General features: G+C 38.7%; 1 pseudogene; it reads right to left on the bottom strand.

The window, feature by feature from the left end:
* LOC110596518 overlaps positions 1-12,281 on the bottom strand; it is a 71,973-nt pseudogene extending 59,692 nt beyond the window's left edge.
* Positions 12,282-25,948: the final 13,667 nt, after the last annotated feature.

The following is a 25,948-nucleotide window of genomic DNA, read 5'->3' as shown; positions in this document are numbered from 1 at the left end:
CACACAGAGGTAACTTTTAAAGATTATTTGTATTCCTATTACCATCTTAGTTTGCCTAATTAGGCATCAACTGTACCTAGAAAATATTATGTGTGAAAAGTTTTAGAAAAACGTGTGTCTTAGGTGTTAAGTAGGAGAATAGATATTCTGAGATTCATATATCTTTCTCTTTTAAGCAAGTGATATCCGCATGAAAGACAAGCTATTGTATTGGAAAAGGGGAGGGAAGGTATCGAGGCTAAACAGTAGAAATAGAAAATGTGAAGTCAGCAGATTTAAGGATACTTGTAGAAAAAGCACGAAGAGAAAGCAGTAGTAGTGGTTTGCAATCTTTTCATTAGAACAGTGAGGTAACTAAGAACGTAGTTTGTTCACACATGGCAGAGGGAATAGCTCAATGTCCTGTTGACTTAGAAATGACGCCCCTACTTCATACTAATAAAGTTGTAATTGAGGATAGAGGAAGGCATTATGTTAAAAGGCAGTTAATGCCAGGCTCGGTGGCTCAGCCTGTAATCCCACGCCTTGGGAGGCTGCGGTGAGTGGATTGCCTGAGTCCGCGGGTTCGAGACCCACCTGGGCAACTTGGTGAGACCTCATCTCTACAATAAATCAAAAAATTAGCCGGGTGTGGTAGCGCGTGCCTGTAGTTCCAGCTACTTGGAAGGCTGAGGCGGAAGGATCGCCGGAGCCCAGCAGGTCGAGGCCGCTGCACTCCAGTCTGGGCGACAGAGTGAGACTCCCACTTAAAAAAAAAAAAGGCAGTCAAAAGTAATTAAAAGTGGTGCTGCAAACACCCTAGCTAGGTCCTTCTTGGGAAAAGATCTGGGGAGGTCAGATGGGTTTGTGGCCTAGATGAACAAGAAAGTCATGAAGGGAAAGGATTTTAAGTTGTGTATTAAGGAGGTGACTTTGCTCAACATGCCTAGGAAAGTTACTGAGTGTTGTGACTTGTTTCTTCCACGGAATTCTTGTGGAGTCAGTGCAGGTATGTCATGTAGCTGCGTATCTGCAATCGTGCTCCAGTTTGGACCTGAAAGTAACAATGACTGTATAGGGGCAAAGTCTCCCTCTTTTGGTTGTCTGTGGAAGTTGGCTTATGTTTCTTTCTTTTTTAAAAAAAAATTTAAAACATTTAATGATTCTGAAAAATCTCATCCCCCCCGTATTCAGCAGAATATTGTTAATATGATCTAATAAGAACACCAACAACAGTAATAGGATAGCATTGTTTTATGCAAATTGCATGTAATCCACACAAATATTCTATGAAGTAGGTGGTGTTTTTATCCCATTATACAGATGAAATAACTGAGGCACCATGAAGTCAGTATGGAATTCGAACCCAAGATGGCTTATGTTTCTAGCAATCTAGACTAGAGGTCCCCAGTAGCCTGGACTGCAGACCAGTACTGGTCCATGGCCTGTTAGGAACTGGTCCACACAGCAGAAGGTGAGCTGCCAGTGAGTGGAACTCCATCTTCTGCCAGATCAGTGGTGGCATTAGATTCTTGTAGGAACAAGAACCCTATCATGACTGCATGTGAGGGGTCTAGGTTGCTCCTTACTAGAATCTGATGCCTAATGATCTGAGGTAGAGCTGAGGCAGTGATATTAACTCTGGAGAGCAGCTGCAAATACAGATTAACATTAGCAGTGAGGTTTCACTGCGTTCTCCACCCCAACCTTGTCCATGGAAAAAATGTCTTCCATGAAACCCTCCCCTGATTCCGAAAAGGTTGGGGATCACTTATCTAAACAGCTTGCCTCTTGCTTTACTGATTTTACAAAGTTGTTACTTATTTTACTTTTTATTATCATCACCCTAGAGGCAGGATGTGTTAAACAGGCAATGAACAACTTGTGTTGGTTTTCAATATGCTAACATGCCTCCTTTCTTTAGGACTTTACTTAATCGCTGTTCCCAATAGCCACTTGTGCAGTTACACCTGGCATATGATGTGCATTCAGTGACTTGAAATGAATGAATGTAGGATGGAATGAGCAAATGAAATATCTGGTAGAAAAACGAGATTTATATTTTATGTGCTCTTCATGGAACAAATATTTCTCTATGTGTTGATGTAAACTTGACACTGAAATATACAATATAAAGGCAAAATTATAAAATCAGCTTTATTGTCCCACAATAGCCGACACATAAGCATTCTCATTTGTTTGCCACTTGAATGGAACTTTTTTTTTTTGAGTTGGAGTCTCACTCTGTCACTCAGGCTGGAGGGCAGTGGCCGCTCCCGGTCACCGCAGCCTCGACCTGCTGGGCTTCGGCAATCCTACCTCAGCCTTCTAAGTAGCTGGAACTACAAGCATGCTCTACCACGCCCGGCTGATTTTTTGATTTATTGTAGAGATGAGGTCTTGCTGCCCAGGCGAGTCTCGAACCCGTGGGCTCAGGCAATCCACTCACCTCAGCCTCCCAAAGGCGCGGGATTACAGGCTGAGCCACCGAGCCTAGCTTTGAATGGAATTTTAAGATAGATTCTATATCTTCTGCCTCATGAATAAAAAGTTTTCTGTCTTCTTGAGTACTCTAAAAAGACTCCGTTCAGTTTGGTGTATCTGACCCAGTGTTATAATCAAGTTTACTTTGCACTTCAGCTATGGGGAAAGTAGGAATGGCTAATTATATGGTGCTTCTCCACCTGAGTTTCATGCCTTCCTCCTCTATCTTCCTATCTACACTTTCAGCTGGTATTTAAGTTGGGGATGGGATGAGGACAAGAGGGCAGGAATTGTCTGACCTACTGGTAAGGCTGAGAACTCATTGGTATTTGCTGGGCTCAGAGAGTGACCAAAGCTGAGTGTCTTTCGGGGTAATATTTTTGGGTTCTTCAGAGACTTCCCCCGTGTTGGAGTTCGCTTATAGTTCCCTTGTGGTAAGCAAATGCACCTGCTTTGACTAGTTGCTTAGGGTTTGCTTAGTGCTTTTTTCCCTGGAATCTGACTTTTCTTCTCCAGTCTCTTTACTGGGAGCCCTGCATCTTCCAGGATGATCTTTTGATCAGGATCTAAGATAACGTCATATCAGCCACCCCCTCTGCTCTCTCCCCACTCCTCCTCACTTCCCATAGCTGATCTACCTAAAATATGCATCTTTTATTCATCATTTGTGGGAGTTTAGTTATTTTCCAAACATAGCACTCTTGTCATTAACTTCTTGGCAGGGAACTTCACTCATAGCCACCCCTCAGAGGTGGGTCAGAGCCAAGTCCACTGTGCCCCAAGTTCCAAGGGAGCCATATAACCCTCACTGAGTGGTTTCCATGTAGACCCTGTTTCTAGGCTTGAGGTGAAGACAAAATACCCTATCCACCCCCCCCCATAAAGGATGGGGAAGTGGGGCTCATACAGCTCTTCCAGAGAAGTCTCTGGTCTCTTGTCTCAATTTAAAACTTCTAGCTTCAGTGAGGTTGTGCCCAAGGGGCATGAACATTTCCTTTGCCAGTCCTGCGTGGTGGTCTACCAAGCTCATTTTGAGATATGAGTGTGATTGGTTCCTATCTTGGGGCCTCAAGTGAAAGTGAGTCTGAAGTAGTCCATATGTTCACTCTGATACATGAATATGAAAAATACTCTTCATTAGGCAATATTTTAAAAGTTCCCAAAATTGGTCATTCAAAGGTTAAAATGCACAAATAAATTTTGAATACTTCAGTATCTAGAGTAGCAGATGGGTGATTATTTAAAAAAGTATTTCTGCAGAAAGAGTCAAAAATCAAAATTTAGTTTAATCAGAAATCAAATTTTCAGTCTCTGTGCTTGGCCCCTTTTCCCTTGACAGCTCAGGACTATGGAGTTCATAATTGTTTGCACAGTGTTTTGAAGTCTTCAAAAGTAAGCTGCCACATGTGTAAATGTTATTCAAAAGACAGAACATTTGAGACTGGAGTTGGTGCTTTTGGTTTATGCAAGATACAGTCTTTTTTTTTTTTTTAACTTCTGTATTCTGCCTTTTCTCTCCTTTTAGATGTATTCTGGTGATATTTTGATTATTTGTTCTTAATAAGTAATTTCTGGCATCTAAACATATTTGGAAATCAAATCTCTGGTTTTCATTTATACTTTAAGTACCTAATGATTTTCTGCCCCAATTTTACTGATCAAAGTTTCTTTTCAGAGTCTTTGAGAGAAATTGATGTGAATTCATAGCACAATGCTTCCTTGAGTTCAGAACCCACATTCTATAGCATTAGTGGAGAAGTTTAAATTTAAGTAAGAAACCATTCTGTTTTGACATAGCTATTGTGGATGTGGGAAAGCTTTTAATATTCTTATGGAAAAGAAACTTAAAAACTTTCCATTCCAAACAACCAAGTGTGTGATTTATGGATTTGGGTCAATTTGATTATATACTTGTACATGAGAGAAATAGCTTTCTTGGTGGATATTTAATTGGATTAACTAATTTAAAAAAGTATTTACTGAATATCTATCATATGCCAGGCAGTGTGGTGGGGGGCTGTGAGCACAATGGTCAGATCACGGTGCCTCTATTATTCTGATATATTTATGTGTCTTTATGTTTTCAGCTGGTGACAGTGACAAGATGCTTTTCATTTCAAGTTTAAAATTCTTGGGGCCATGTATTTGACAGGAATACAGAAATAATATACATATTTTTCCTGAGTGAGAAATTTGAAACAGGAAGATAGAAATGGAGATTTAAGGGTTTCATCTATATGCACCACTGGCTCACACGGTCACCTTGCGCAGGCTTTATTTTCTCAAAGCTCCTTTTCCCTTAACAGCTCAGGACTGTGGAGATCATAATTGTTTGCACAGTGTTTTGAAGTCTTCAGAAGCAAGCTGCCATGGGTGTAAAATGTTATTCAAAAGACAGAATATTTGAGACTGGTATGGTTTTCTTTTCCTAAGGCAAGTACCTGTTATTTTTCTCAGGGAGCATAACTAGACAATGGAACCTGTCAAATATTAATAATACAAATTTCTTGCCTTGCAATTTGGATCCTGGGGGAGGATTTTTGAGTATTTATAATTGCTTACTTTTAGTGGGTGACCTGATTGATTTCTTTCTATTTTATAATTGCTTGATAAGTACCATTTAAAGATGAAGCTTTAGAGTCAGAGAAATGCTACTATTTTCATTGAATTTGAAATTCTAGAATGGTGATAACCACCCTTCAGCATTTTCATCAAGATCTTTGAGCCGTTGTTGTTGTTACATGTTCACAGACATATAGGTGTCTGCCCCGTGTCAGATAGTCGATGTAGTTTGAATCTGCTGAGCTGTATGGCTGTATCTTCTCAGCAAATTGGTGTCATTCACCCCTGTTTCACAAAACTACACATCCTCCCCTCCTCACCCCTCAATCTACCAGTTCTGCCTTGCTATCTTGGAAACAGAATGGATTAACCTGACAAAAATTTATTCTTAATAAAACCTTTTTAATCCCGTGCCTTTGGGAGGCTGAGGTGAGTGGATTGCTGAGCCCGTGGGTTCAAGACCCGCCTGGGCAGCGAGACCTCATCTTTACAATAAAAAAAAAAAAATCAACTGGGCTTGGCAGTGCATGCCGATAATTCCGGCTACTTGGAAGTTTGAGGCGGAAGGATTGCCGGGGCCCAGCAGGTGAGGCTGTGGTGGCCGGGAGCGGCCACTGCACTCCAGTCTGGGCGACAGAGTGAGACTCCAACTCAAAAAATAAAAAAAATAAAAAAATTAAAAAAAAACCTTTTTGGTTATTACCCAATATCCTGTTTTCTTCAAAGAGCTGAAACTGGCAGTTTTATGTAGCATGCCCTGCCCTCTGGTCCCAGCTGACTCGTGCTGGGAAAGCATGTCAAACCCCTGGCATTTATTACCATCCACATATTGATGCCTCTCAAAACTAGATCTCTCGGTAGACTGTTCTGATGAGCTCACTCTAGACAGCCAACTCTCTCTCTCTCTGTATATCCCTATATCAACTGTCTACTAGATTTCTTCATGGGTCCCACATGCATCTTAAGTTCAACATATTCAAACCTGAACTCGTCATCTTCCTCTTCAAACCTGTACTTCTTTCTTGATTCCCCATCTTCATAAATGGTGCAAACTATTCAGTTTGATCTCATTTTTTCCCCTTACCCCCACAGTCAACGAATTGTGAAGTGTTATTGATGCCACCTCCTAAGGATCTTCCACAATTACCTCCTTCTCTGCAGTTTCGCCCTGCCCCAAATCCCCACCCACTCGACCACCCTCTATCTCTGGCTTTCCTCCCTGGCATAATCTTCTTCCATTCTTATTTATTTATTTATTTATTTTTGAGTTGGAGTCTCACTCTGTCGCCCACCGCAGCCTCGCCCGCCGGGCTCCGGCGATCCTTCTGCCTCAGCCTTCTGGGTAGCCGGAATTACAGGCACGCGCTACCACGCCCGGCTGATTTTTTGATTTATTGTCGAGATGAGGTCTCGCCGCCCAGGCGGGTCTCGAACCCGCGGGCTCAGGCAATCCACTCACCTCAGCCTCCCAAAGGCGGGGGATTACAGGCTGAGCCACCGAGCCCGGCTCTTCCTCCATTCTTATTCTTTCCCATCTTCCTCACGACAGCCAGAATAACCAACCAGAGTGATCTTCCTTGAATGGAAATGTGATCACGTCACTCTCTGCCTAAAACTTGGAAGTGGCTTCCCTTTGTATTGATGGATTGCTGTCTTTGGCTGTAGCCTTAACTCTCCTCGCCACCCAATCACACTGCAGGCTCCAGTCCCACCAAACTTACTTTGTGTACCTTTTTGCCATGAAGGCCAGGGGCCATATTATCTCTGGACCTTTGTATATTTGATTCTTCCTGAATTAGGACCATCCCTCCTCCCCAAACATGCGTGCATACACACACTCATGTGCACATGCACACACATGTACATTGGGACAACACCTTTATTGTAGGTGTGACTTCCTCTGGGAAACAGACTTGACCTTCCAGGTCTGAGTTGGGCACCTTTTCTAATGTTCTTAAGAGCACCATGTCTTTCTCAGACTGTTGTTATGTTTATTATTTTATACTTTCTATGTTTGCCCACCTCCCCAGCCCCATCCTGTAAACTCTGTGAGGGCAGGGATCTCATTTATCCTATTTAGTATTCTGGTTCTATCCTAAGTACCTGAGCCAATGACTAACCATAGCAGGTATTCAATGAACATTTGTTGAAATTATTGATGAAAAGGCCACACCATATAGTTTGAACTCACAGGAAATTAAGATGCATGTAGCAATTTGGAACATGCATGGTGTTCTGAATTTGACCTGATCAAACCCGTTTTTTGAAAATATGAATTTGAGATACAAATCCATAAATAAAGCAGCTGGAAACTGTAGAATCTTACTTCTGATGGGATGGTATGATTACTTGGATTCCCAGAGCTGTTGCTGGACCTGAACAATGGAAAACTTAGATTCTAGCTCTTGGTGGAGCCTCTTCTTTCTCTTGACATTGGGCATTTGGCCTCAGAGTGACCTTCGGCTATTCAGATATTTTCTTATGCTTCCTCACTCTTCACCTATCCTTATAGTATGCCTCCAAATATAATATAATGGGGACCTAATAAGTTTTACCATCTCAAAAAAGTCTAAATACACTCTTTCATCTACACTTTCTTTCTTTTGCCTTCCCTGAAATAATGTCCATTTTAGTCTAACACCTTAAATGATATTGGCTAAGATCTCAATGTCTTCCTATCTCTATTTCCAGGTATCTGCCATTGGTGCTCAACAATGGCCTGAATTCCTTACATTATTCCAATCTTATAGTTTAAAAAAATGCACAGTGTTCTAAGATTAGCCTTCTCCCTACCTTTTCTTTTTGTTCAGTGTTTTGACATGTTTATTCTTTGCTTGGCTTTATCTTCAGCTGGTCCTTGACTTTAATCTGGATGAGATTAATTTTTCCCACTGCCACCTTTATGTGCTTCAGATAAAATCCCTCTTCTCCATTTATCCAGTTTGGAGACCAACACTTCTTGACTCAATAGCTCTTCTCTTCCCTCAACCTGCCTCTGTTTGAATCAGGAATATTCTGAGGAGTTGTGTGTGTGCATCAGTACATGATGGTGCTGTGACTGATGGAAAAACACTGAAAGATACCGTTTATGCAAACAGCATTTATTCGATTGCAAAGTATATAAAAACCACCTGCTTTAGGATAACTACACAAAATAGACACGAAGGTGTTCCTACACTGATAAATGGGCTCCTCCAACTCATCAAACCTTCCAACCTGCTGTACAGAGTGAGGATTCTGCCAGGCACAAGAAGATTACCTGTCACCTTGTGGGAATCTTTATATTCTTTGGCCTCTCTTGGCCCTTCTGGAGACCCTGGCAATGTGCCTGTCGCTTACCAGGTGCAGGCAGCCAGTGCAAAGCAGCCTCCGCCTCTTCCCGGATACTGACTGGAAAGGTAAATTCTTCAGGTTACCCGTTGCCCAGCAGGAACAGGGCCTCAGGTCAGTCTGTGATCTATTTCTGCAAGCCAATTTGATTTTTCTCTTTTATGTTACACCTACAAAGTCAATAAAAAAGCAAAATACTTCAACCAGAGGAAAGATTGCAGACTGGCAGGAGTTGGCCCCTGAGAAAGCTCAAGGCATTATTCTTTGCAACTTTTATTCTCTGGAAGCCCTTTCTGCAGAATATCTTTCTTGTTTTCAACTAGACCTATAGCATCCACTGTTGGTGACAGAGGTAATCCCTAGAGAATTCTAGAAATAAAAAGCAAAAAATGTTGGCAAAAGACAACCATGAGACCGAATAAAATTGCAATTCGTGAATTTTGCACACCATAATGCTGTGTGACTAACTGAAAAACGAATGTGTGCACAATGCCTAGCGTGGTGTGTGGAAAAATTTCTGCCACACAGTAGGTCCTCTAGCTACAGTTATTTTTCTTATTCCTATTCTGTTTTACCCCTCTCTCCAATCAGCAGCATTGAGTAATCACAAGTGGCAGGAGCACATTAACAATTATTGTTTGTGTTCCTGAAGAAGGGTATCTCAAGCTCAGCATGGTGGAATATGGAATTTTTTTTGTACTCATGCTGCAACAGTGGTAGGTGATATGTGGGCCACTAACAGTTACAAAATTCTTTCATTATTTTGCTAGAAAGAAAAGCCAGTAGTGGTTCACATGGAGTCATTACAGACTAAGAGCTGATGATTGTTGCTCGGGTTTATGCTCTCGGGAAGGAAATTGATATTCTGTTACTCTAATACCTACAGTATGCACTGAGTTTTGTGGATTTTTTTCCCTCTTTGTCTGCCTAAATTCTTTTCCCCTTTCCTAAGAGTGTCATGTTAGACTCATTTCCTTGTCTGCACAGGAACTAGAATCAGGTCCCCTGCATTTCGCTATCCAAGAGGTCAGATTTGTCCCAAGTTAGACCAACTAGATGTTCCTTCCCTGGAATACGAATCTTGGGTAGAGGGGAAAGAGATGAATGTGGTAGGAATCCATGCATCCCATTAGCAGACAGGTATGGTTAAAGATAATTCCTGACTTTTACTTCTCAGCCTCAGGAGCAGCTGGGCTCTGCCTGCTTCTAAGTCTGATTCTCCAGTCTTCCCATAAGTTCTGTGATCATCTTCAAGTAAAGGCACTTTGTTTATGCTGAGCAGCCAGTTTTGGTTAGCTAGACCAAAGAAGTCTAGCTTTTATAAAGGCCTACCCAATAGCTACAGGCCGGACACATAGGCTGCACACTCCAGTCTTCCTGGATGTAGTAAGAACAAGATAGTCAAGAGAAAACTATGTGTTTCCTCAAAGACTCCCAGACACCAGAAGTGACAGGGGTAAAGTTTCTCCCTTGCTGGGTTATAAAGTCTTTGAATTATTAATTTGGCTTTTTCACTGCAGTTTACATGAAGCAAGTGCTCTGTCAATGCTAACCGTATTAACTGAGTTGCCGAGACGCCAAAGCCCTGGGTTTTAGTTCTGACTCTGGCACTATTAGTCATGGGAAATTTGCATAAACTTGTCCTCACTTTCTTCCTGAATAAAATTAGAATCCTAATATCTGCCTTGCCTACTTAAAGTTGTCAAGAGGCAAACCTGTGTTCTTTTTCAGCACTTGTCACCCTGGTAGTCAAATAACAAACTTTATAATTAGTTGTTGTTATAATTAGTGTGTTGTGTGGGAAAGTGTGATGTGTGGGAAAGAACTATGTACATGCTAGAGCAGTGAAAAACAACTGGGAAAGGAAGACATGGAGTCCAGTTTCGGCTCTGTCCAAGGTCCACTCACCGTGAACAAACCCCTTGCTCCCTGACCTTCAGTTTCCTGACTTAGAGACAGGAGTTTGGACTAGACTCTATAATTTTGAGGTTTGCTTCTACTTCTAATATTCTGTAATACTGTGAATGGAAAATTAGAATTATTTGCTGTGGGGCAGGGATATCATGTCACAAGTTTGATCAGCTGCTTCTTTTTAATGTCGTAGTGTAAGCTTCCATCATCTCTTGGTAGCAGTTTCCTGCCTCATGGATCACACATTTGCTGCCTTCTGATATTCACTGAAGCCAGAGTTGCATTTTTTGTAGAAAAACAAATGCTAGTGCTTAATATAAAGTTTAATCTTGTCACATCCACACTCTCCCTGGCTCTCTGCAATCCTGCCACACTGGCTTTATGTGTCTCAGAAGTGTCATTCTCTTTTCCTTCCTGTATTCGGGGCCTTGTGTACTCATTTCTCAAGACTTACCTTGAAAATAACTTTCTCAGAAAAATCTTCCATGCTCTCCTAGGCCTGGTCAAACTCCCTTTACTTATGCTTATACTCTACGCTCTTCTTTTTCAGAATTTGATACCCTTGTAATTGAATAATAAACTTTATAATTAACTGTTCAAGGAAGACTTCATGCAATGAGCTGAATGTTTGGTCCCTTCAGAATGCCTGTGTTGAAATCCTCACCTCCAGTGTGACGGCATTATCAGGAAGTGGATGGAACCTTTGGGAGGCAATTAGGTCCTGAGGGTGCACTCCTAATGAATGAGGTTAGTGCCCTTACAAAAGGGACCCCAGAGAGCACTCAATCTCTTTCCACCATTTGAGAATACCACAACAAGATGACAGTCTGCCACCTAGAAGGGACTTTCATCAGAATGCAATCATACTGTCACCCTGATCTCAGACTTCAGCCTCTGGAACTGTGAGAAATAAATTTCTGCTGTTATCAAGTCACTCAATCTATGGTCCTTTGTTTAAAGCAGCCTGAATGGACTAAGGCAACTGCTACTGTCTGAATGTCTCCTTCGAAAGTCATGTTGACACTCAATTGGCATCGTAACAATATTACAAAGTGGGACTTTTAAGAGGTGCTTAGACCATGAGGGATCTACCCTCATGAGTGGGGTTGGTGCCATTATAAAAGGGCAGGCTCACCCCGCTCTTACTCTCTCCTGCTCTCACTTTCTGCCGTGTCATGATGCAACAAGAATGTCCTCAATAGTTGCTGGAATCTTTGTGTTGGACTTTTCAGCCTCCAGAACTTTGGGCCAATAAATTTCTGTCCATTATAAATTACCCAGTCTTAGGTGTCTGTTATAGCAGGAAAATGAACTAAGACAACACCCCACCTTGTGGTAAGTTCCATGAAGGCAGAGTGGGTACCTGTTTGTTCACTACTGTGTGCTATTCCCTAGCAGAGTATTGGTACATTAGTAATTATTGGTTGATTGAGAGAATTGCCCAGTTACTTGGCTATTCCGGGAGAGTTGTGATGTATGGAACTGAAATCCAAAGACTCAGATGTCATATTAGGAGCGAGGTGATGTCTGCAATAGAAAGAATATTTAGAATATTATTTAGGGACTTCTGGCAAGATGGTGAGGGGGCAACCTGGTCTGTGAAACCCTCTGCAAAGGAGAACTGCAGTGGGTCTCTGGTTCTCACCCCGGGGGCTACGGATCCCAACATCGCAGCCTGCTCTTCATATGGAGCTCGGCCGTTGTCACTGCTGGGGCATCGCAGTGGACTGGACAGCCACTGCAACGCAGACACTGCTGCCGCCGCCGGTAGCACATTGCACCACCCAGGCCGGAGGCGATGCACGACTTCAGTCCTTGAAGCCCCTTCAGGGAAGATCTGCTGGGATCGCTGCCACCTCTCCTGTGACCAAGACGTCCTGCCCACCTTGAGTCTCCTGCCATCTGCCCTGAGGCAGGCATCCATCTCCAGTCTCTGCCGGTTCTTGTCCGGCCCCGCCCCCTCTGGGGCGAGCAGCTGAGATAGCACCACCTGCTGGCGATTCAAGGTAACAACACTGAAACAGGAGAAACAAGCTTGAAAAAGACATCGGCCAGAGTGGTGAACGGAGGGTGAGCTGAACTATCCTTCACAGCAGACCAGGGGCAACTGACCCTAACTGCAAACTAATTTGCCAGCTTGAAAAGAAAGCTAGAAATCAGAACTGAAAGGACATTGGACTTAAACGAAAAGTCTCAGAGTGTGCTTCATTGATTCTGTTAGTTTAGTGACTTAATTCTATTCCTACTGTATTGTTCCTTTCTTTCTTTCTTTCTTTTTCTTTTCCTTTTCTTCTCTCTGTAAACCATATCTTTGTATAGAGGAACAGCACACCAATAAAGTGGTTGGTTAGCTTGTATGTTAGCATCACTATATGTTTTATTTTTTTTTATATGGGAGTTGGTTCGTCTGTAGCTGTGGTCTATTGTTTTTATCTGTTTCAGTGTAGGTCTCTCTCTCCATTTGTTGGCACATGTTTGTTCCCCCCCTTACTCCTCTATCTCTCCAGCCTGCTCTTCAACCCACTGACTGCTCCATTCTCTTCCCTCTGCTAACCACATTTTATTTGAGGGAGTAAACCTACAGCCCCACTGCATGGACAGATTCCAAGGCAGTGGAAAGTGGGTTCCAGATTATCCACATACCTGTCAGCGAATACCAGGACCTGCAGATAGATTTTGAATCACAGCTCCCCCCTTGAGTAAATCCAAAAACTGCAAAAAGGACCACCCCAACCTACAGTGCAATCCAGATTTGAACAAAGTAAGAGGGCATACATAAAGAATAGGAGATTGAACAAACAGAAGTAAAACCAATCCCTTTACCCCTGAATAACAGAATTAAATAAGATGGTGATGTGGAGGGAAGGAAAAAGTAGGGAGGGGGAAAAAACCACACAAATGAAGAAAAACCAGAAGAAGAATATAGGTCTCACACAGACCCCTGGGAGATCAGACACTGAGAAAACAGATTCTGGAACACAAACATTGAAGAGCCCCCAGAATGACTGGTCACATGCAACAAACCCAGACATCAAGACAGAATTAAAGAATTAAAAAAATTGAGGCGAGACAAGAGGAAAATAGGAAGGAGCTGATGTCAGAAATAACAGCAGTAGAGAATACTGTGAGGAAAATGAATAACAGACTAATAAGCATGGAAAGCAGAATCAGCCAAGCAGAAGAAAGAATCTCAGAGCTCAAAGACCAAAACACAGAACTAACCCAAACTGTCAAAAGCATAGAAAAGAAGCTCAAAAAGACAGAACAAAACCTGCAAGAGATGAATGGCCACTTCAAGAGACCAAACCTAAGAGTAATTGGGCTTCCTGAGGCAGAGAGAGAAACAGAAGCCACACTGGAAGAAACATTTCATGAAATCATTCAAGAAAACTTCCCTCATCTCATCAAGGATGAAAAAAATTCAAACACAAGAGATTCAGAAAACCCCTGCAAGACAACAAATGAGAAGACCAACTCCCAGACACATAATAATTCGCCTAAACAAAGTAGCTATAAAAGAAAAAATCCTAAAGGCAGCAAGAGAAAAAGGCCAGACTACCTAGGGAAGACCAATTAGAATAGCAGCAGATTTATCCACAGAAACCCTTCAGGCCAGGAGAGCCTGGAGCCCTATCTTCAAAGTTCTAAAAGAGAAACAATTTCAACCAAGAATAACCTACCCAGCCAACCTAAGCTTCATTAGTGAGGGAGAATTGAAATCTTTTCCAGATATCCAATTCCTAAGAACTAACGCTGCCACCAGACCACCTCTACAAGAAACACTTAAGAAAGTACTGAACACAGAAGAAAAAGAAAAAAGAACAACAACATTCTTCACACGTGTACAGGCAAAACATTAAAAAGACACATGAGCCAACTTCAGAACCCAAAGAAAGACAACAAACAAACAGGAACAACTCTGTAAGAACTTTATGAAAGGGATCAACTCTTACATTTCAATTATTAGCCTAAATGTGAAGGGACTAAATGCACCACTGAAATGACATAGAATGGCAAAATGGATAAAATATCATCAGGCAACAATCTATTGCCTTCAAGAGACTCACCTCACTAGAAAGGACACCCACAGACTCAAAGTAAGAGGATGGGAAACAAACTTTCAGGCAAACGGAATACAAAAGAAAAGGAGGAGTAGCGATCTTAATTTCAGACAAAATACCCTTCAAGCTATTAAAAATCAAAAAAGATACAGAAGGCCACTACATAATGATAAAAGGCTCAATCCATCAACAAGAAATATCTATCCTAAACATATATGCACCCAACATAGGTGTACCAACTTTCATAAAGCAACTTCTAGGAAAACTAAAGAAAGATGTTGACTCTAACACCATCATAACTGGGGACTTTAATACCCCACTCACAACCCTAGACAGATCATCAGGACAAAAAATCAGCAAGGAGATCTGGAACCTCAATGTGACTTTGGATCAAATGGACTTAATTGAAACCTACAGAACACTCCATCCAAAGACCACAGAATATACACTCTACTCATCACCACATGGAATGTATTCTAAGATCGACCACGTAATTGGCCATAAATCAAGCATAAGCAAATTTAAAAGGACTGAAATTGTACCATGCACCTTCTCGGACCACAGTGGAATAAAAATAAACATTGACACCAACAAAGTCCCCCTAAAACCCACAAAGACATGGACACTAAATAGCATGATGCTAAACAACTCCTGGGTCAATGATGAAATCAAAACAGAGATCAAAAGATACCTGGAAATAAATGAAAATGAAGAAACATCTTACCAAAATCGCTGGGATGCCCTGAAAGCTGTAGTAAGAGGGGAATTTATATCCCTACAAACACACATGAAGAAAATGGAAGGAACAGAAATTCACAACCTAACAAGCCACCTAAAGAAGCTGGAAAAGCAAGACCACAAAAACCGTAATTTCAGCAGAAGAATCCAGATCACCAAAATAAAAGCCCAAATTCAGGACATAGAAGACAAAAAGATAATACAAAAAAAAAAAAGAAACAAAAATCAGGTTCTTCAAAAGGATAAACAAGATCAATGGTCTAGACTGACCTAGAAAAAACAAGGAAAAAATCAAATAAGCACAATCAGAAACACAAAAGATGAAGTCACATCTGACCCTGAAGAAATACAAAAGATCATTAGAGACTACTACGTACGCTTGTATGGAAACAAACTTGAAAACCTTAAGGAAATGGAGGACTTTCTGACATCACACAACCTACCTAGATTGAAACAAGAAGAAATTGAGACCCTAAATAGACCAATAACAATCAAGGAAATCGACTACATAACAAGAAAACTTCCTACCAAAAAAAGCCCCGGTCCAGATGGCTTTCCAGCAGATTTCCAGAATTCTACAAGATATTTAAGGAGGAGCTGATACCAATCCTACTGAAGGTATTCCAGGTGATTGAAAAAGATGGAACTCTCCACAAATCATTTTACGAAGTCAACATCACATTGATACCCAAGCCAGGTAAAGATCCAACAAAGAAAGAGAACTACAGGTCAATATCTTTGATGAACACAGATGCTAAAATTCTCAACAAGATCCTAGCAAACCGAATTCAGCAATACATCTCAAAAATCATCCATCATGACCAAGTAGGCTTCATTCCTGGGATGCAAGGCTGGTTCAACATTCGTAAAACCATAAATGTAATTAAATACATCAACAGATGTCAAAACAAAAACCACATGATTATATCATTTGATACAGAAAAAGCTTTTGATAAAATCCAGCACCCCTTCTTGATAAAAACCCTTGAACATCTAGGCATACGAGGAACATACCTCAAAATAATAAAAGTTATCTATGAGAAACCCACAGCCAGCATACTTCTAAATGGATAAAAATTGGAACCATTTCCCCTGAAAACCGGAACAAGACAAGGATTCCCACTCTCACCCCTTCTGTTCAAGATAGTATTGGAAGTCCTGGCTCGAGCAATCAGAGAAGAGGAGGCAATCAGGGGTATCCAAATAGGAAAAGAGGAAGTCAAGTTATCTCTCTTTGCAGATGATATGATTGTGTACCTTGAAAACCCAAGAGAATCTGTCAAAAACCTCCTTACACTGATAAAGGCCTTTGGCAAATTCTCAGGATACAAAATAAATGTACAAAAGACAATCGCATTTCTCTACACCAATAATAAACAAACAGAAACCCAAATAAAAAACACAATTCCATTCACAATAGCCACAAAAAAATGAAATACCTTGGCATCTTCCTAACCAGAGACGTGAAAGACCTTTACAATGAAAATTACAAAACACTGCTCAAAGAAATCAAAGATGACACAAACAAGTGGAAAAATATCCCATGCTCATGGATTGGAAGAATCAACATTGTGAAGATGTCCATCTTACCTAAGGCAATCTACAAATTCAATGCAATACCCATCAAATTACCAGCAACATTCTTCTCAGACCTAGAAAAGACAACACAGAAATTCATTTGGAAACACAAATGTCCAAGACTAGCCAGAACAATCCTCAGCAAAAAAAACAAAGCAGGTGGTATCACATTACCAGACTTCAAACTTTACTATAAAGCTACAATCATCAAAACAGCTTGGTATTGGTATAGGAACAGGCATATATATAGATCAATGGAATAGACTAAGATTCCAGAAGCAAAACCTCAATTTCTCAACCAACTCATCTTCAACAAGGCCTCCACCACCTACCACTGGGGAGAGGAGAACCTATTCAGTAAATAGTGCTGGGAAAACTGGCTGACCACATGCAGAAGATTGAAACAGGACCCCTATCTATTTCCATGCACAAAGGTTAACTCCAGATGGATCAGAGACCTAAATGTAAAACCTCAAATCATAAGAACCTTAGAAAATGAAGGACATACCCTCATGGAAATTGGAACTGGCATCCAATTCCTGAACAAAACCTGAAACCCACAGGTCATAAGAGAGAAGATAGACAAGTGGGACCTTATTAAACTGACAAACTTCTGCAAAGCCAAAGAAACCATCAAGAGAGCAGGGAGACAGCCTACTGACTGGGAAAAAGTATTTGCCAACACCAGGTCTGACAAAGGCTTAACATCCTGGATCTATAAGGAACTAAAATGTGCTGAAAAGAAAAAAACAAACAACCCCATTATAAAATGGGCAAAAGATAAGAACAGACACTCCACAAAATAGGACATTCGAGCAGCCAACAAACACATGAAGAAATGTTCAACCTTACTAATTCTCAGGGAGATGCAAATCAAAACCACACTGAGATACCACCTAACTTCAGTCAGAATGGCAATTATCAACAACTCAAAAAATAACAGCTGCTGGAGAGGGTGTGGCGAAAAGGGAACACTTCTACACTGTTGGTGGGAGTGTAAACTAGTGTAACCTCTGTGGAAAACAGTGTGGCAATTCCTAAAAGCTCTATATATCAACCTCCCATATGACCCCGCAATCCCCCTACTGGGAATATACCCTGAAGAACTCAAATCACTCTATAAAGAAGATACCTGCACACGTATGTTTATCGCAGCATTGTTCACAATAGCAAGAACCTGGAATCAATCATGCTGTCCACCAAAAGAGGACTGGATTAAAAAAATGTGGTACATATACACCATGGAATACTATGCAGCCATAAAAAAGAACAAAATCAAGAATTTCGCAGCAACCTGGATGGAACTAGAGTGTATAATACTGAGTGACCTCTTGCAGAAGCAAAAATCTGAGTATCACATGTTCTCATTCATATAGTGGACCTTGAACATCCAACATAATAGTATAAGAAAATGACTGACAATCGTGGGAAACTATGGGGGGGAAGGGGAAGGGAGAAGGGATTAACGGTAGTAAATATCTGTCTGGGGACGGGGAGATACCTCTTATCAACAAGGTTGCCTGAACGAAACCTATTTGTATACCTAACCCTTAACTGTACCCCACAATATCATAATAAAAAATATTGATTATAAAAAAAATGAATGTATACAATTTTTATTTGTAAATTATAACTCAATAAAGGTGGAAAACCAAACACTTTATTATGAGAGAAACGAGAAAAAGGAGTATATGCTCAAATTCCATTTCTTCAACATTTTAGTGTCACAAATCTTATCAGTGCCTGACTGTGGTGAGCAAACTTGACTACCAAGGAGAATGAAATACTATTTTGGGGTGATGGAATATTCTTTTTCTCTTTTTATATTTTTTAATCAACATGGCAAATTGTATGTTTATGGTATGCAACATGATATTTTGATATATGTATACATTGTGACATAATTAAATCAATCTTAGAATAATACTCCCAGTAGTGAAGGACAAACATTGAATGAAATGCTTCCTTCCTTGATTAAGGAGATTGTTACAAAAGTTTGTATATATATATATATATATATATTTGTCAAATCTCATCAAAGTGTACACTTTGAGTATACTTTATTGTATGTAAATTATGCCACAATAGAGCTGATTTTTTAAAACTCTAGAAAATGTTTAAGAAAAATTTTATGTTTAAAAACATGAGTCAATACTTAGTACATTGGATGAAAATGAATAATTAGTAAGATATCATAGAGTGTAATTATGATTTGTAACAAAAAAAATCAATTGCAAAAGAAATAACATCTTGACTTTTTGCTCAACTTGTTTGTCACTCCACAATGACAAGGCAGTTGACTACATTAAACTGCTTTCCTTTCCAAAGTACGTGACCCAGATAGTTTTCTTGACTAGAAGCTTAATATGAAACCAAACCAAAAATTTCTCATTGCAGTTTAAACTAAAGAAATTCAGACATCATAAACTGGAATGATAAAGTAAAGAAATGAAATATTATTGCATGGCTCTTGAACATGGAGGGGTGTTTTCAGCTGTAGATGCCATATTACAGAACTATAAACAAACTTGAATTCATTCAGCTGAAAAATATGATGATGAATCTGATTAGTATTGGCAAAGCGTTGTGTCAGGTATACTAAGAGATGGAGTGATGAACAGTTCTGAATTCTAAGCTGTGGTTGATTAAAGAAAAATGGAGGTGAAAATCATGAGAATTGTGGAAGACCAAATTGTGAGGCTAGACTTTTAAGAGAAATTTTATAAGAATCCCTCCTAAGAATTTGCAAGAATAATACTGGAGAGAGAATAGTAAAGCAGAGTGTGGTATGTGTCTCCAAATATACTGATTACTATGGAAGTTCAGGGAAGAAAAAGTGATCATGGTCATTCAGAAAGAATATGAAAAATATTTGCTTCTTTTTCTTTTGTCAGGCATTGGTTAAGGTTATTCCCAGAGATGAGGTTTATAAATAGGACGTGCATCAAGCAAATTCCACTCTGTGGAGGATGTAAAGGCATGCAGAATATTTTTGCTTCCATAGTAAAATCCAGATAAATCTAAATAAAATAGAGCTCAAACTTTTCTAAAGGATTATCAAAGAAGATTGGAGGCACAAAACCAAGCTGATTTCCAGAGAAAGGAGTCCTTTATCAGAAGATAATGAACCAAGGATGCTATATGAAGGCAGATGCTGAGTTGGGTTATCAAGCTATTGGTCAAGGTGTTAGCAGGCAGGACAAAAATAAAGTCTGGATGACTCACAAATCCAATAATAATTCACTTGGACTAACAATTCTCTCCCACATCTGATTTCCTGAGAGAAGGACAAAAAAGAAAATAATGACAAGCTAAAGAATTTTCAGTTTTATGGTATGAGGATCCTGGGATCTTGGGGTCTTTGTACCAATGAAACAAATGCTAAACCATGACTCAATTGTTTCCTGGCTCAATATAGAATAAGGAGTCAGCTCATATGTTCTCTCTCTCTCTCTCTCTCTCTCTCTCTCTCTCTCTCTCTCACCTCTTTCTCTTTCTCTGTCTCATAGGTATATAACTGATATCTGTACCCACTCCCTTATCTCATTTTCATAATCCTTTCTGATAAACTGTTCCCTTTCCCCCCCACTTCTTTCCACCTTGTAAACTGACTCTCAATATTATTTAACTTCAGGGACTACCAATTAATTGAACTTTGTGTTCTCCCTATCCTTTAACTCCTCAGTCACCACTTTTATTCTTACCCCAGCCTAGCTGCCCTCACATACACTTTCAATTTCCTTGTCACCTCTCACTTCATTGTACTTGGCTAACAAAACTCCAACCATAGCTAAATATAATCCCTTGCCCGTTTCACGTCTGCACCTAAGCAGCTAAATGAGAAAAACACATAAAGGTGTTAACAGGATCTCATTGTACATGCATGAGTCTTAATCATGCTATATTTTTCTAATGCATTTGTTCTGCTATCGTAGATGACTATTTCATACTTTGTTTCTTTTCCCCAAAATGCGAATATTTCCTTTTCTTTACTTGCTTTCACTTAATTACCTTTTTTCTTATTTCCTGATTAAATAAAATTTAACAAATAAAACATTCTACTTTAACCACCACATCTACAGATCTATTTTCATCTGTAATCATATATTTTCCCTTCCCTCCCATTGCCATGGAAGAATGATTATTGATGCTATCCAAGTCTAACTCTTATACTTGTTATATCATTTTTTCTTGCCTTGACATAGCTTTCTTCTTGTCTTATTTCTTGAGTTTCCCTCTCTCCTGGATATTTCTCACCAGCACATAAATGGGCTTTGCTAAGTCCTTCACTAAAGAAAACTCACTCCACTCTAACATACCTCTACAGCTATTTCTCCATTTCTTTGCTTCTCTTTGCATATAGCCCTTGAGAAACGTGTACACTCTGATTCTAATTATTTTCTTTTGTCCTCTCTTGAACCCACTTCAAGCAAGCTTTTACCCAAACAACTCCATCAAAATAGCTCTAGTGACATTTTATTATGGTCCTCACTTTGTGAGTTCCAATGGTCAGTTCACAATATTTTTTGTACTTGACAGTTAACAGCATTTGATACAATTGTTCATTCTCTTTTAGTTAAAAAGTTTTCTTCACGTGACTTCCAAGGCACTTTTTCTTAGTTTTTCCCTGATCACATGAGTTCTTTTTCTCAGTCTCTCTTGCTATATTGTCTTCCTATTCTTGACTCTAAATACCAGAAATCTTCAGGACTCAATCTTCAGGTCTCCTCTCTTCACATTTTCTTATTCCCTTATTGATCACACTTCAAATATCTTTTATATATTGATGACTAACAAATTTACAATTCACTACAGATCTTTCACTAGAATTCTAGATTCATATCAAACTGTCTACTTGAGGTTTCCCTTTGGAAGTCTAATAGGCACTTCAAAAGTTACATGCCCAAATCCAAATCCAAACTCCTGATTTTTGCCAGTCTTCTTCTACATTTCAGTTAATGGTAATTCTATCTTGTTAGTTTAATCTATCAGACTCTAAAGTATGGAATTAAACTTGATCATTTCTAATGTTCTCCCTATAGATATCTATGTTTCACTCCATTACTAAAATTCTCTGCTAAACTTTCATGTATGAAGAGAAGCCTTTTGTGAGTCCTTAGATTTTCTTCTCATTGACTCCCTGTCATTACCTCATTTTCTTATCTCTGACTATAGGTGGGAGTGTGTGTGTGTGTGTGTGTGTACATGTATGTGTGTGTTTCAGAATTTATTGTCTATCTTCTTCCCCTAGTAGGTAAGATGTAAGTAAAGACAGAAGCTCCTTCTTTTTAGTTCAGGGTTGTAGCCCAGTTTGGAACAGCATCTCAAAAATGTAGGTGTTTTTAAAAATGTTTGTTGTAAATGTTTGTAAACCTATTTGAATGAAGGTAGAATGTTGTGTTGCTTTTTTTGAAATTTGTGAAAAAATTAATTTGTAAGCTAATATTCCTTGAATTACACATTGAACATCCTAAAGTTTATTAGTGTTTATTTTGTTGAGAAACAGAAGTTTTTCCTACCCATTTTACTCTCCAGAATTAACTTTTTGTATTTTCTTTGTGAATTCCATTCTATAGGAAGGCAATGTGTGGTTAAGTCAGGGAAGAGAGAAATATTCTCAAGAAATTCTTATCCTTTAACTCTTTCAAAATGAAAGACTACATTAATTTACATATCATCTGAATATGAAAAGACCTAGAGGTGGTGGGATGATAATTAAAACCTAGATCTGACAGACTTGTAGAAGAACAAAGCAATTCCTGTTAAATTACTTTATTATTGTAGTCTGGAGGGGTTAGAGATCTTGATATGATTATTAATATGCATACATTTGATTTGTTTAAACAATTAAATTAGTTAATGTGTGAAAAGCAGTACATTTGCTATGAAAAGTTTACCTAGCAGCTTTCTAGATTTGGTGATCATGGATCATATATAATATTAAAAGTTAAGGAAGAATGTCTGAAATAAAATATAAAAAGAATCTAACAAATCAAATCAATGATATTTCTAATAAGGAGCTTTCAATATTATCTAAACTTATGCACAAAAAATTAACTATTCAAGTTCAATTTTATGAAATTCTTATGGTCTTTTTTTGAGGATCAGCGTGATTATGAACATTATCAATTATCAATTGTGATATGTTTTTTATTTTCAATCCATTTAAAAAATAGTTTTCAGTTGGCATTATATGCACAGGAAATAATTTAGAATGTGCATATACCAGTGGTTTTACGATTAGTACTCAAGAATGTTATTGTCAACAATTTTCTCATAGCTAAAATAATTGTATTCCTTTTCTGTTGGTATTAGTAATGTGCTCTTGAAGTATTTTTATGGGCAGAAGTACCAATTCTAAATGCTTTTACAAAGAACATTCACTTGAGGCCATTTGGGTTTAGAGTTAACATGAACATATGTACACTTACTTTCACATATGTAAAAGATAAATTTTACCTAATAACTTATTTCAATATTGATTATATGTAAGTATTTATTTTAAATCATAACTCAAAAAATAACAGTTGCTGGAGAGGGTGTGGCGAAAAGGGAACACTTCTACACTGTTGGTGGGAGTGTAAAGTAGTGCAACCTCTGTGGAAAACAGTATGGCGATTCCTACAACTCTAAATATTGACCTTCCATATGACCTCGCAATCCCCTTACTGGGAATATACCCTGAAGAACTCAAATCACTCTATAGAGAAGATACCTGCACACGTATGTTTATCGCAGCATTGTTCACAATAGCAAGAACCTGGAAGCAACCATGCTGTCCATCAAAAGAGGACTGGATTTTAAAAATGTGGTGCATATACATGATGGAATACTATGCAGCCATAAAAAAGAACAAAATCATGAATTTCACAACAACCTGGATGGAACTAGAGTCCATAATACTGAGTGATCTCTCTCAGAAACAAAGATCTGAGTATCACATGTTCTCACTCATAAAGTGGACCTTGAACATCCAAAGTTAATAGTGTAAGAAAATGACTGACAGTGGTGGGATACTATGGGGGGAAGGAGAAGGGAGATGAGATTAACAGTAGTAAATATCTGTCTGGGGACAGGGAGACACCTCTTATTAAGGGTGCCTGAATGAAGCATATTTGTATACCTAACCCTTAACCGTACCCCACAATATCATAATAAAAAATATTGATTAAAAAAAAGAACACCAAAAGTACAATCTATGAAAAACTTGTTTTTTGTAACTAAAAATGTAAAATTAAATTTCAAAATAAAAATAAAACTTTTGTTCTAAAAAAAAGTATTTATTCTGATAAAAGAAATTCTTTCTAATTTTCTAGCAGAAATAATAAGGGGAAAACAACATGGAGCATGCATATAAATAGAACCTAAGAATTCAGAATTTTCAATTCTGTTTTATTCCTAACTGTATGATGCTGGTGACTTTTCTTTGCAGTGCTTGCAGATTTCTTCTGAGCATCAGTTTTACTCAGTAGTCAATTTATAAGGAAGATTATGTAAAATGTGACAGATTAAAATCAGGGCAAATGTTAAAGCTGGATAAAAAGACCAAAATAAATGTAACAATTATGTCTGGGAGACATTATAGTGTGATTTACTTAGTCATGGAGAGAAGTAAACTATGAAAAAGAAAACAGCTATAAAAGTAATGAATGTTTTACTGAAAACACAAGGTGTTTTCTCCTCCTATTCTCATACCATAGAAACAAGGTGACTCTCAATGAAAATGAATCACATTCCATTTTAGACTTATGAACAATACAATTCTTTATGCAATACACAATCAAGCTGTGGAATTCAATTCTGCAATATATCATTGTGGAAAATAGTTTAGCAAAATCCAGGAAAGCATTAAATGTTGCTATGAATAAGAATGACATTTACAGTCAGGCTAAGTAGGTCAGAAAGTTTAAAGGGCTCTCAACCCTCTAGGCAGTGGGGCATAAGAAGAATTTGTGTGAAGGTCAGAAAGTAGTATTCTGTGTATCACTCATGCATTATGACATGTTTATAGGGCTCTTTTTCAAAGCTGGAATTTAAGGGTATCTACTTGATTCTAAAAGAAACCATTTTATTGTCTTCAAAAGATAAATGTTATTTTGATATAAATTATCAACTATATTATCAATGACTGCAATAATTCTGCAAAATATAATCAGAGAAAAAGAAAATATTCTCCCCAGGAGAAATAAAGGAGTGGGAAAATTTGAAGGACGTGGGAATTAGAGAAGGTGGGAATTGCTGAAAAACAATAATATACTTTGGCTGGAAAAATATTTGCATCTATACATGACAACACAAAGGGTACTTGGGTTGTTACCCAGGGTGTGAAGGCCAGTTAGAAGCCCAAACTTCATCTGCATTCAGCCTACTTATGTAGTTAATCCTCACTTGTACCCCACATTCCTGTAATAAAATAAAATAAAATTTCCATTTAAATATAGCAAAGTTCAATAATAAAATAGTAACCTTGACTGTGTTGCATAGCTACATAGGTAATCAGCTCCTGATCTGTTAACAAAATAAATGACAAATGTTGACAAGGATGTGGAGAAAAGGAACCCTTGTGTGCTATTGATGGAAATGTAAAATAGTCCAGTCCCTATAGAAGACAGTATGGAAGTGCCTCAAAAAATTAAAATATATGATCCATCAATCTTATTTCTGGGTATTTATTCAAATTAATTGAAATTTTATTCACAATAGAGTGTGGAAACAACCCTACATGTCTGTTAACATTTGAATGGATAAAGAAAATGTGGTATATGTACACAATGGGCTATTACTTAGCCTTATAAAAGAAGAAAATTCTGTCATTTGTGACATTAATGAACTTTGAGGACATTATGTTAAGTGAAGTAGGCCAGACACAAAAAAACAAATGCTATGTGATTCTACTTACATGAAATATCTAAAGTAGGCAAACTCATCGAAGAAGAGAGTAAAATGGTGGTTGCCAGGGCCTGGGGGAAGAGGGAAAAGGGAGGTTGTTCAATAGGTATTAAATTTGCATTATGCAAGATGAGTAAGTTCTAAAGATCTGCTGTACAACCTAGTGCTTATAAATAATAATAATGTATCGGGCACTTAAAAATTTGTTGAGGGTAGACCTCATGCTGGGTGTTCTTATCATATGTAAAAGTATTGAGTCAATAATGTTACTATTAAGTGATAGCATGAGAGCTATTCTGTATCCAGATGGTGGTAGTGGTTACTTGATAAACATGACTTAAATTTCATAAAAGAGTATACTTCCAAAATTGGACTGCTCAATACTTAAATTTTCTCCACCTGTGCAATGAGGCATA

The sequence above is a fragment of the Carlito syrichta genome, unplaced genomic scaffold, assembly GCF_000164805.1.
Source record: "Carlito syrichta isolate Samal-C Ts95f unplaced genomic scaffold, Tarsius_syrichta-2.0.1 Scaffold108683, whole genome shotgun sequence".
NCBI lineage: Eukaryota > Metazoa > Chordata > Mammalia > Primates > Tarsiidae > Carlito > Carlito syrichta.
Note: the sequence above shows the minus strand (reverse complement) of the source record. Positions and strands in the feature narration are given on the sequence as shown.